At 42.4% G+C, this 13,447-nt stretch overlaps 1 pseudogene; it reads right to left on the bottom strand.

Annotated features, from left to right (window-relative positions):
- Positions 1 to 470: 470 nt before the first annotated feature.
- LOC143671054 (geranylgeranyl transferase type-2 subunit beta pseudogene) lies at positions 471 to 3,505 on the bottom strand (annotated as a pseudogene).
- Positions 3,506 to 13,447: the final 9,942 nt, after the last annotated feature.

Here is a 13,447-nt window from a genome sequence, read left to right as displayed (position 1 = left end):
CCATTTTTAACAGTTAACATTCTTGCTGACACAAAAATTTACATTATCATTACACAATGTATGAAGGGAGTAAAGGGGAAGAATCAAGTAGAACCTCAAAACTGTCCCAAGAGTTGTTAAACTACCATAAATTTGCTTTAATATGAAACCATGAACAAAAAGACACAAGCATATTGATCATACACTTCAGATGGATTGTATGGTGTGTGACTAAAACTGTCAAAAATTTACAAGCATAAGCAAAAAATTGCACTCAGAAAAACAATATCTCATTAAAAAATTTAAAGCTAAAGATAGATCTCTATTTTACAAAATGCATAATTTTACATAATTTATTAAGACTGATTTAACACAATTTATATACAAAATATTACCAGATTTAGAGTGGTCATTTAAAAATCACACAAGCACTTCAAATACAGAATGTCAAGATGGCAAAATTGTATTAAGCAACTTTTGCATCAACTAATCTAGCCCACTAATTCAGGCTGAAACTTCGCCCTCCAAAGCACTTCTTCAGGCATGCAAAAAACAGGATTAACAGGTTTAATCTGTTCTTTCCCCAAAAATGATAGTCCAGCAATTCCAAATAAAGTATGAAAAGGATCCACCATATCTCCTGGCTGGTCTGCAAATCCTTCAATTTGTTCATCTTGACATGCCAAGATGAAGTTTCTCTCCATCAATCCAATGAAGCCTTCTAATTACCTTTAGGGAAATCAACACCCACCATGAATAGCACACATCCGGCAACATCTCTGGCCTTCCATTTAGTTCATCTGATGGTAACTGTCATTCCCAAAGCCACCAACCCCATAAATCAGAATATACTTGATGCAATTGACTAGTAATAGCCAGGAATCCTGTGCAACAAGAGAACCGCACAGCATGGGATTCAGAACCTGGTCTGCAACCAAATCCACCATCAAAGTCCACACAGGACAAAACAAAATCAATTGCCTTCCACATTAATAGCATAGAGCTTCCCCCAACAGAGCCAGAGTTGCCACTGCACAGAAAGAAAATCTCTCCCAAAATGTTTCCAGTAAAAGACCCATCTTTTTTCTGTAGACTTTGAACATATTCCACCACTTTATCTATGTCAATGACATTAATACTATCATACAGGGTAAGAATCTGGACAGCACAGAGTGTACATGAGATGAGGATCACGGCCAATATTTGCACTTACTCCACCACACTCAGGTTGGCGTGACTGAATAAATGCTAGAGTCTCCTCTCTATTCATGTGATGAAGTTGTCCCATTAGATCCATTACTGTGAGACCCCAATAGATGCCACTCATTCTCAAATACTCAGACATACAGTATTCACAATCATCTTCCTTTGAGCCATAGGATCCGATAGAATCTGCATATTTCTCCATTCATAGGTGTCAGGTGCATCTGGCCTGATAACAACATTCCTTTGTGGAAAAAGAGCGCCAACTAGTATCCTTTCAGCTCTCAAGGGCTTCTGGGGGTAGATTTAAAATATTAGAATTATCAAGGTAACGTGGTTTAATTTTAAAATGGCAATGCTTTGGAGGCAGGCTGTTTTTTTTAAAAAATTTTGGTTCTTGGGATTTTAGCTTAGTATCAACAGCTTGAGTACAGATAAAAATGTGCATTTTCCATGATGGAGTCAAAGGGGTGTAGCCCCTACCCAACCATCCGATTTTGTAGAAATTCACAGTGGGTATCCTTTATTACTTATGGTATATTCACAAGGTCTTTCTAAGTGCCCTTTAGCCACCAAGTAAAGAGAATTCAACTTATAAAACTTGAAGTCACACAGCTGTAGGTCCGTTTTGAAGATTGTGAGGCAGAGTTAAAGCTTTGCGTGGAGTCATTAATGCTGCTTATCAAATATTTTAGTTCTCCCACTTCCAAAACATGGCAGCATTGCACTCTTGGCCTCCCTGGGCACTGAGCTGTGAGAGGAAATGGCATGCATCATTTTCAGGCCAGAGCATAGGATTGCTGTTGTGAAGGCCTCTGTGACTCTGACTTTTTTCCCTCAAGCATATTAACTGGAAACGTGAAAATGTGGCAGCTCTATTAACCTGGGTCGCGGGGCAACCACTGTAAGCAGAACCTCCTTGACAACGTGTGAGGGGGATGGAGTCTGAACAAGAAATAAAGCTTTGTGATTTGCTTGTTATGGCAGCATAATCTAGACCATCGTGACTGATACGTCATAGATGTGACATTTTGTAAACTGTTGATTGATTCTTCTTTTCATTTTTTCCAATCCATTTAAGAGAATACTGAGTAGATAGGGCTATAAAAAACCCACTGATATGATTGGGTGGGGGAAGAGATTCAGGTGTCTCTCAAGGACTAAATGCTAAAGAAGATAGAGCAGCAACTGCTTTTGTAAGGATGAGCCAGCCATTACCGGGTTATGGCCAGGGCGTGCCACCAGACATTGGGTATCACTGTACTGCTTGGTTTAGGAACCATTCCCATAGACACATCCCAGGGACCAGGGACTAGCTCACAACTCTGGTCTTCTAGAGCCAGACCTTGGACTCAAACAGGGAGCCTTTGGGTTGGGTTATGAATGGGATGGGATGGGGCTGTAGTGCTGTTGGTGGAGGAGAAGGAGGAGAGGTGAGGAATGGAAATATCAGCTACCCCACCTCTAAGTAATAAAAATGTGACCTGCAACTCCATCAACCCCTTACTGTGCCCCTTTAGTACAAAGGACTGAGAGTTGGCATCATTTCCAATCCTGGAAATGAATACAAGTCAATACTCATCTGATATGCTGTCCTTTCCTGCTGTTGCTGACTAGAGATGTTCAAATGTTAAAATGACAAACTATGGCCACCTGCTCTGAGCAATCGCCACCTATACTTGCTGATGAGTTCAAAATCATCAATTGCGTCTTACGTATGTCTCTTAGGTTCAGATCCCTATACCTAACTCTCTACGAGGCAGTCTGCCTGGAAGTTTGGCTGGGACTTCACACTCAATCTTTCCCAAACTGAAGCCATCTAATTCCTTTCTGGGCCTGATCTTCTTCCTGGATTCTCAGTGTTTCTAGTCCCCAAGTCAGAAATGTGGGAATCAGGGTCTTGTCTCTCTCTCTCTCTCTCTCTCTCTCTCTCTCTCTCTCAGTCCCATGCATCCAATTTGATGTTTCTATCCATTGAATGTGCAACTTATTTCTCTCTCACTCTCTCTCTTCCTTCCTCTCCACCCCTCTTTTCTGCCTTCAAGCAGGCACGTGCCGTTCTCTTGGAGTACCGTCCCTAGCCTCTGGACTGGTCTTCCTGCCTCTCCAGTCCATAGCCACCAGGCTGACTTACTCAACTGCTAAACCTGACCCTGTCACCCCCCTGCTTGGGAATGTGCCTGTCCTCAGCACACAAGCCAGCCGTGTGAGGACATACACTGCCTTGCTGTCTGAGCCTTTGCTTTGACCTTGCATTATATGTCAGAGCAATGTCAGACTACTCACAATGCCTCACACTCACCATAGTGGGCTGAAAATCCATATTTACTTGCAGAATGTGACCTTATTTGGAAATAGGGTCTTTGCAGGCATGATTAGTACGTTATGATGAGGTCATACTGGATTAAGTTGGGTACTAAATCCAATGACTGTAGTTCTAGTAAGAAGAGAAAAGACACAGAGGCACACACGCAGGGAAAAAGGCCATGTGATGGAGGCAGAGACTGCCGTGAAGCATCTACAATCCAAGGAACACGAGGGCTTACTGGCAACCAACAGAAACCAGGAGAGAGGCATGGACCGAACTCCCCTCAGCGCTTCCAGGAGGAACCTAATGTACTGACATCTTGATTTCAGATTTCTAGTCTCCAGAACTGTGACTGGATACATTTCTGTTGTTTTAAGCGACCAAGTCTGTAGGAATTTGTTATGGCGGCCCTAGGACTCTAATACACTCTACGATAGAAAAAAGGATCAATAGACTTTAAAAGCACTTTGCAGAAAAGATTACACAAATGACTGATGAACATACGAGAAGGTGCTCAACCTCACCAGCAATCAAGAAAATGTACATTAAAATCAAAATAAAGTACCATTTCACTTTCACCAGGCTGTAGAAACATAAACAGCTATATAATAGATTCTGGTGACTCAGAATCTTTTCTTAGCAAGAACGTGGAATCATCAGTATCGTTTATACTGCCATAAGCTGGTACAACCATTTTGGAAAACGATTTGGTACTGTTCCACGTGTAGGTCTATAGGCCAGAGGAATTTTTATATACTGCTAGATAGCTATGAGGATGTTCGTAGCTGCACTATTTAGAATAAAAAACCCCAGCAATTACTCAGGAGCCCATCAAAAATAAAATGAATAGATAAATTGTGATAGAGTCGTATAATGGAAGGCTCTCTAAAATGAGTAAGCTATAGCTATCTACCACAACATGGATAAATCTCACGGTGTGTTATTCTATTTATATGATGTTTAAAAACATACAAACTAGACACTGCATTGTTAGGGCTACAACCTTATGTGGAAGAACTACAAGGGATAGTGGTTACTTCTTAGAGGGGAGGGGAGGGGAGAGAGGGGAGGGAGGAGGGGAGGGAGGAGGGGAGGGAGGGGAGGGGTAGGCTTGGAAAGGAGCACACAGGGCTCCGCATGAATAGTGAACTGTTCTGTTTGTTAAGTTGGGCGGTGGATATGTGGATAATCACTGTGTTCTTACGTATCCCAACACATATTTGAAAATATTGTATTGCATCTCTTCTAATTTAATAAAAATATATTAACTTCCAAACATACTAAAATAAAAAAAAATGAGAAGTCACAGTTTTTGCATGAACATAGTGACTCATTCTCTATGTTCAAATGAGTTTGGAGAGAAGAGAAGAGAAAGTGTTGAAGAAGTGCAACGTTCAATCTTTTTGCTGGTATTTTTTTTTTCTGCTGTGAGTCCAAATACCACACTAGGTAATTTTCAAAGCTTCTCACCAGCTTTATTTCATTGGCTCCTCACAGTCTCATGAGCAAAGAAGGACAGGCATTATTTTCTCCATTTCAATCAGGTAGTAAAAGAGAAACAAAAATTGTTCTATAATAATGCAGCAAGATGTGGCTGGTCCCGATTCCTGAGGTGGCACTTTCATTTGTTACCCTAATTCAAAAATCACATAAAACTTTACATGTGACAAATGCTTTTCCTTACAGTGCTCAGTTTATACTAAATAAGAAATTATGCTTGCTTTCTAAACTGCAAAGGACTGCAAATGGGGTGGATTGTGTTTTTATTTTTAATAAGAAAAATGGCAAAGGCATATTTTATACATTTCTGCATTCAGGGTGTTCACTTTGTGTTAATTTTTTCTGCAATTTTCATAAAATCAAATAACAAAGAATTGCTCATTCAAACAGTTTCAGTTAAGTGGCTTCTGAAGGAAACACTGGCAAGAAAATGAAGTCTCAAATTTAAGAGCAAAGCACCATTATAGCTTTTTTTTTTTGCCAATATTTATATTTCATGGAGGCATAAAATCTAGTTTAGCTTGAAGTGGAGGCTTTCAGACCAGAAATTTGTCTTTCCCTCTATTTTCTTCTTTCCTTTATCACAAGTTGCTTCAGTATTGAACTTGGAGGAGGTAATTTGGGTGTATGATTAAAATTATAGAAGGGCATGGGACTACTAAAATGCTTTTTACTTAGAGAATAATCTTATTTTTTTTTAACTTTTTTATTAATTAAAAAAATTAACAAACAAAACATTTAGATATCATTCTATTCTACATATACAATCAGTAATTGAGAATAATCTTATTTTTAAATAAATAGTGTCATCCTCTTTAATTCAGGGACTGTTGGGGACGGTAGGGCTACGTGGTGGGTGGCGGCCGGGAGAACGCAAAAACTGATTTCCGCAGTCCACACTTATTTATCAAATGTGGGAAAGGTTTTGATGGTGATAATGGGAAGGGCTAAAGAAAACACATATTAGTATTTACAGTAAGACAACCGAATCTATAGCAAGGGGAGTGAAAGTCTGAAAAAAAAAAAAGGGAACAGAGAGAAAAGAAAGGACAAGAGTTTAGAAATCCGCACGAAATATTTTTGTACATGAATAGGAAGTTGCTTTCAGAAAGCCGAGCCGCAGACTCTTGCACACCGACCTTGCACAAGGAGCTCTATGATTAGAAAATAGCATCATGAGTTTACGGACATTAAACTTAAAATGTGAATGGGGCGCCTCTATTCACTTGGATCTCTACGGTGGCTGGGGCTCCTGCTATTGGATGCAAAAGCGAATAAGAAATGCTATGATCCTTCTCTCAACATCGGTGTTAAAGCTGGAGGAAAAAAAAAGGGTTTTAGGTGCACATCTGTTTATCCCAAGCCTAAGGAAAGTGAGTCTCCTACAACAGACTTTACCAGATAGCTAAGATTTGGTGGTGAATTCTGATAGGAGAACTCTTGAGAACAAAGCTTCAGCTTTTGGCAAGGACTGATCCTGGGCCTCAGTTATCATGCTCTAATTTTGCTCAGAGAAATGTTCTGTGAATGCACATTCCATTGCCCTAGTATCGACTTGTACACGCTCCTCATCTTGATACCATCTTAGAAAGAAAAGCTCAAGAAGGAGAGGGGAGGTGGGGTTTTTTGCCAAAGCTGTAATTTCAGAGACTGCAAAAATAGCATGACCCGGATCAGTGACTGCCGTGCTCCGGAATGCTCCGTGGGAAGCCGCTGCATTTTTGAGGCAGAACTAGCCAGTTCAGGGACCAGCAAAAACGCCGGAGTTAAAAACATGCATATGTGCATCTTGTTACAAATAGGAAAATTTTGACTAACGGTGAAGGAACGATTGCTTAATTTGGTGCAAAGCAAGTAGATAGGAATGCTCTTCTTGATTCACTTAAGCCCTCTTAAATGACAGCATGCTTTTGTATTTTCACAGGGAGGGTGAGACTGAGAAGTAGTGCTGGCGTGAGACAGGCGTCATCATTTAGGATTTTTCATATGTCTTAGGAGCGTAAACTAAGCAAAAAATATCTAAAGAAGTCAGTTCCCCTTGGAGCGCCTATTATGGACAGTGAGAACTGCTGAGGGGCCTAGGAGACTTCAAATCTCGCCTAATTCAGTGTTCTCAATGGGGGGACATTTTCCACCCCCCACCCCCACCCCAGGGGACATCTGGCAGTGTCTGGAGACATTTCTGGTTTTCAGCACTGGAATGAGGCACCTACTGGCACCTAATAGGTAAAGGCCTGGGATGCTGCTCAACATCCCCCACTGCATAGGATGGCCTGGCCCCCAAATGTCAGCAGTGCCGAGATTGTGAAACCTTCATGAAATGTGTTTATGTCTCAAACATAAAACTGGTTGAAACATCCCACATACCCCTATTGGTGTAATTAACCAGAACAACAGTTTGACAAAACAAAACAAACCGAGCAGCCCGGTTAGTAATCTTTCCTCTTCCCTTCGCCACAGAAAATCGTTGAGTAAACCTAAGCATGACCTTTTTCCAAAAACCGACTCTGTAAGCAACTACTTAAATATATTTCTCTGCAATTTCTTTCATTCTCTAGGGGCTATTATGTGCCCAGCAAAATGACTGAAACCACTGTAATAATAAAAATTTATAGCTGCATTAATATCTCTTGACTTATCTATGGTAACGACAGGTGAGGAGAACCCATAAAAAGCCTTTAAATAAAAGTTTGGGTGTTTGCTTGTTGCTCTGTGGTTAAGGTGGAAAAACACTGAAATTTATGCAAAAGCTGCCTTTAGATTGAGGGCAACATGTAAATATTCATGCTCAGTAAAGCAGTGCATGTTTCAGTAGCCCTAAGCTTGCTGCTCTTTAATTTGTTGGCCAGAAGAACCTAAATTTCAGGAGCTCCTAGATTGGAAAGAAAACTGGATGATTGTCATTGAAATACGAAAGCCCAAACTCTTTGCAAATGGTAATACTGAAAGTCATGCCCATGACTTTGTGTAGAGAGCATTAATCTGGGTAATAAGGAGAGTTTGGATTTTAGGACAATTGGTGCTACCGCTTATCTTTGTGACCTTGGTCTTCAGTTTCATCATCTGTGGGAAAAGATGCACTGGGTTGATTTCCAGGGTCACTTGTAACTACGGAAATAACTGTACCGAAATAGTTGAATGCACGCTGTTCTTGACGATTTCTACCTGTTATGGATTAAATCATGTTCTCCACAAAGACATGTTCAAACCCTAAATTCTGGTGCTGTGAATGAACCCATTTGTAAATAGGATCTCTGAAGATGTCATTAGTTAAGATGAGGGCAAAGTGAATCAGGGCAGGCCTTAATCCAATATGACTGGAGCCCTCCTTATAAACAGAGGACACCTGGAGGCAGTGAGGAAGAGGAGAGGATGAGGAGAAAGACGGCCATGTGACGGAGGCAGGGACTGGGTTATGGACAGCCAGCAGGCCACCAGCAGAACACTCCAGACTGCGGAGAAAGCCCCAACCTACTGACGTCTTGGACATTTGGACATTCGGCCTCCAAAACTGTGAGGTGATAAATTCCTGTTGTATCAGCCAACTCATCTGTGGCACTTTCTTATAACAACCCTGGCAAACTAATTCACCACCAAACCGCCAAATATCTCTGTCCAGCGATACCAACTGATTTAGAAGTAAAGTGAAACCGTGGGTTTGCTGTTTAACCCAACAGAGAAAATAGTATTTACCAGTATCTGATGTAGAAGGATCCTAAATAAGACCCTCTTTCCCCTCATTAGAATAAATGAACCCAGGAAAGCTATAATGGGGGACTGATTATTTTTTATTCTGTAATGGTTGGGGTTGGGTATTTATACCATTATGGACCATTTTTGTGTTGACTTTGGCCTGGCAGATCCCCTCCTAGAATACCTCTATCTTATTATCAGTCTGAAGGTTAATGTTAATTAATTTAGAGCTTTTCAAGCAAATCTGTATGCAAAATAGATTGCCTGACAGCGTGGCGGTGTATAAGCATCTAGTGCACTTTCTATGAGAGGCTGTTAAAAGCTGGGAATAGGAGAAAACAAGGGGCGAGAGCACAGAACTCACTATGTATTTTGCTTCTACAGGAAGTCTCTCTGGTGGGAAGCCATGCCCCAGAGTACGTACGCAGCTGGCAGGGAGGGACACGGTCCACACCATGCCGGAGGAGCTCTTGGAAGGGGAGGGTTTCTTGTTTCTCAGCCAGTTTTACTCCCCTGCCCACCCCCTCCCAACCCCTCCCACCCCCTCCCACCCAAAGCCTTTGGCTCTCTAGTTTAGCCTTCTACAGCTGCTTTCAATTTCTTTTGGGGATGGTTTTACAGACATTTATTTCTTTTCACCTGGGCAACGATTTAGCAAGAAAGAAGGTTAATAAGTTGACAAACATGTGGGTGTAGAAGACTAGCAGTGGGTGTTAAGAAGTCAGATCACTTTGGCCGCTGTAGCAGACAATAATCAAGCATAAGTAGTGGAAGGCAATTTTCAAAAAATGAGTACTGCGTATTTAGAAGTGCCTCTTGGGTTGTTTAGCAAGATGTGTGACTTTGAGTGCAGAATGGAGAAAGCAGAAGGAGAGTGAAAGAAATCATCTCCCATTTGAGATCTTGTGACCCAGCCCTGCTTCCATTGCCAACTCTCGCTCTGTCTGATGTAAAAAAAGAAACTCAATGGGGAAATATCTGTAAACATTTGTGAAGCTTTCCCCTCCATCAACAATGTTTTTGTGCAAGATACATCATCTTGCAGAGTGGTTGCCATTGAAGTAAATTGTGTAAGAGGTATGTGTGTATGTGTTTGTGTTTTCCATAATGAAAGTGTAATCTGCTTGCAAACTTTACAAGCACACATCTTAAATTGTAGGCGTCTTCTGCCTCAGAAGGATAAAGCATGACCAAAGACTGCTGGGATTGGAAAGTGCAATTCCTAGGAATCTGAGCATCTGTGATGTGATTTTAAGGCCCTCTCAGACTCTTCATTAATGCTTGTTCAGCAATGATAAATCACAGTGATTTGTATTGAGACTGGATTAACAACAGAGGGCAGCTAAAAGGTATTTCCTTTTAGCCTCATTTCCCAAAAGGGATTGCTCAGCTATGTTAGTGCAGCAGGGCTCTTCCTTCTCTAAATGGTCTCTTTAGAGGCTCGAGGGATTATCGGTCACAGGAAAAGGGCTCAGTCCGAGGGATTCTCTAAGAGCAACTGAGTAAAGGCCCTATACCCTGGCCTCTCCTCAGCTGGCTCCAGTCATTGCATGGGGCCTTCCGGCATCGCAATGGGAAACAAAATAAAATAAGAGAATGCAAATGGGCTTTGTCAAAGCGTGAACGGGACCGCCTCTAACCCACACTGGGGTTGGACAGAAGCCAGAAAATGTATCTGTGTGAACGGTTCCCCCTGCACAGTCTACTTGACTGTTGCCCCGAAACCACAACCATCTATCACATGCTTGCAAGAAAGGCCCCGAAAGCTTCCTGTTTCATGAGACTCATGAGGATTGTCTCTCGGCTATTTCCAAGCTAGGGGAAAGAAGGGGAATTTGTACTTTGCATCTTGAAGCGTTTATGAATACATCTCTAAATCTCTCCATCAGAGTGCAGATATGACAAGACGGCAGAGGGGGGCCCGTGCAGATCTACTTTAGCCATTCAGCCTAGGCATGGCGGAGGAGCTGGGACACTTTAGGGCCGAAGGCAAAGTGTTGTGGCAAGGAGGCTTCCAAGGCAGCAGAGGGCTGAGACAGGGGAACGTGGGTCAGTGATGCCAAGGTGGTCCCCCAGGGCGAGCAGAGGGTACTGGTGTGGGAGGTGGTTCGTGAGGTCAGAGGCTTGCAGCCTCTCCTACTGAGTCCAATACCAACAAGGAATAACTGGAACCCACAAGAGAGCATGAAGGGAAACACAGGCTCCTGGGAAGTTCACAGAGGCCTCATGGATTAGCTCAGAGTGTCCCCTAAAGAGCAGCTAAGGTGTCTTTTCTTGAGTATTACAAAGGACATATATTTTGTGCCATTAAGGTCAATGTGTGGTCACCCAGTGGCTGATGGCATCAAAGGAGTAACCACAAGGTGGATGGTTTCCTGAAGAAAGGAGAGCACTCACCACCATGGCGGCAGATCCGAAAAGAGGTGCTTTCTGGGGCCTCTGTGCCCTTGCTTTCACTCTGCACGGCGTTCGCTTAAAGTGCTCCATGAGGGCAGCAGTTGCTGAAGATTTTCTCTTCTCTTGCGTTCACTCAAGAAGACAAGAGGATGTCTCAGGCAGACACAAGCTGTCCTCGTGCTTTGTCCTTCAATTAGTGTGCCAGAGAAAGAACAGTCTGCCGCCTGCTGCCTCTTTTGCTCCTTGCCTGGGTGAGCATTTTGTTCACCATACCTGAGGGTGAGAGTAGTGGCTCTTTGCGTGTCTCATATCATATGCAATCATGATGACCCTTTTATAAGCTGACAGTGGAGAAAAGGCAGGATGGACCCAAGACTGACATCCTAGCTTCCATTATGTTGACTGGACTATTTGCACATTGCATTTCCCTCATTTTTGTTTAATTGATTAATTTAATTAATTGAGGATCAGCCAGCTTGGTTGGGATATTACTTTCCTAAATGAATTTTTAAATTATAAAAGCAAGACTTAATAATGGTAGGGCATTTGGACAATATAGAAAAGCACAATGATGAAGAGAAGTCTTACAAACCTTACCCTCAGCTAGCCAGAGTTGTTACGCTTATGATGTATTTTCTTCTAGTATTTTTTTCTCTTTCCAGACATATATCCATAAACCTGGGTCATTCTCGATGTTCAATTTTGTATTGTACCTTTTTTACTGTTGCATGGTATTTTGTGGCATTTGCCTACACCATGATTATTAATGCTATGTTCCTTGCAAGAATACATTGTACATTTTTAAGAAATCTCTGTTGTTGGACACTTAAGAGGTCTACAATTTTTCTCAATGACAAACACCACCACAATGAACACCACCATCTGGGGATCTGAGACTGCATCTCTGAACACTGATCTAGCACATGAGCCTCAAAGTGAAAATTTCAGGACAGAAGGTCTGGATATTTTTAGGGTCTTTGATGCACATTGCCAAACTATCTTCTCAAACAGCTGCACTGCAAGGTTTCTTTGCCTTCATTATCAAAGGATCCATGGTACTGAGGACTGAAAGTGACTCTGCATTGTCTGAAGTGGGAGTGAGAAGCTTCAGGTCTGGGATTGAAAGATCGAAGGAGAACAACTGCCGTCAGATGTGGTGCCAAGTGTGCGCCCCAGGGTTGGTCCAGAAAGAAACCTCAAGGACCACTTTACCAGAGTCACTGACCTCTACCAAACAGATAAGGAAAAAGCGCATTCAACTTAAACATGAAAAAAACCCACAAACTCCATCCAAAATGTCCCTTAGGCTCCCAGATCACACTTTTCTATTCAAGTCAGGGTTCAGGAGAAGGTTGCCTAGGAGGGCTTGAGGTTTCAGTAAGGGGAGGGTGCATGTGTATGTGCTTAGTTCTTGCAAAAAGGAAAGAGAATGTAACTTTGAGGTCCCTTGGTGCACACTGTGTAGTCGGTGGATGTGGTGGGTAGTACAGTAGGAACCAATCCTGGTTCTCTTCTGCCTCTGGCCAGAACTGACGTTGTCCGTCATTGTTTTCTCCACTGTGGCTAATAATTTCCTCGGCTTCCCAAGGGATAGTTGGGGGTGAATTCCTGTTTATCAAAGGCCTGGAAGAGAGGACCTCTGAGAGCACGTGCAAGTGACTAAGGGCAGGTCAGCCATGGGCTTGGAATCCCAGGTGTCCCTCCCAGATGGCTATCTAATGGCCTTGGGTAGCTCACTAACTGAGGCTGGGGTTATCACTGTTCATCTGTACAGAGCTCCCAGGGTGGTTGAGCAAGAGGTTCATGATCTGATCACAAGAGAAAAAAAAGAGAGCCTGTGTTGCCGATAACAAAGAACTAAACAAGACTTGGAACAAACATCAATGTTTTAAAATGCTTGGCAGAAATTTCAGCTGTAGAACATTTTATCATCTCAGGCCATCATTTAGAGAGACCAGCTGAAGCTATCCCGTCCACATCCTTTTACAAGCCCTGGGCTTGCAATGGATCTTTGCAAACCAGCCAAACTGTAGCTTGCTTTTCAGAATGGGTAAGCTGGTCAGCTCACGGCAGTACAAATTGGCAGTGTGGCAAGAAAGAAAACCGAAATTCAACCCAGTACTGGGATTGAAAGCTCTCTCAGTCTCAAATGTCACCAACCCTGGGGTGCGGCTTCCTGTCTAATTATGTTCTGTCAAACAAGGATTGACAGTGTCAGTCCAGATTTAATGTTGGCTCCCCCAGCAACCAATAGCAGTGGGCCCAGGGCCTGGCTGCAGTGATCCAGAAAGAGTTTGAAAAACCATTCAGTCGATTTCAAGATTTCCTGGAATGGCCAAGTTTAAACCACAATGCTCTTATGGGGGC

This window comes from Tamandua tetradactyla, chromosome X (assembly GCF_023851605.1).
Source record: "Tamandua tetradactyla isolate mTamTet1 chromosome X, mTamTet1.pri, whole genome shotgun sequence".
Classification (NCBI taxonomy): domain Eukaryota; kingdom Metazoa; phylum Chordata; class Mammalia; order Pilosa; family Myrmecophagidae; genus Tamandua; species Tamandua tetradactyla.
The sequence above is the reverse complement of the archived record's forward strand: the minus strand, read 5'-3'. Positions and strand labels throughout refer to the sequence as shown.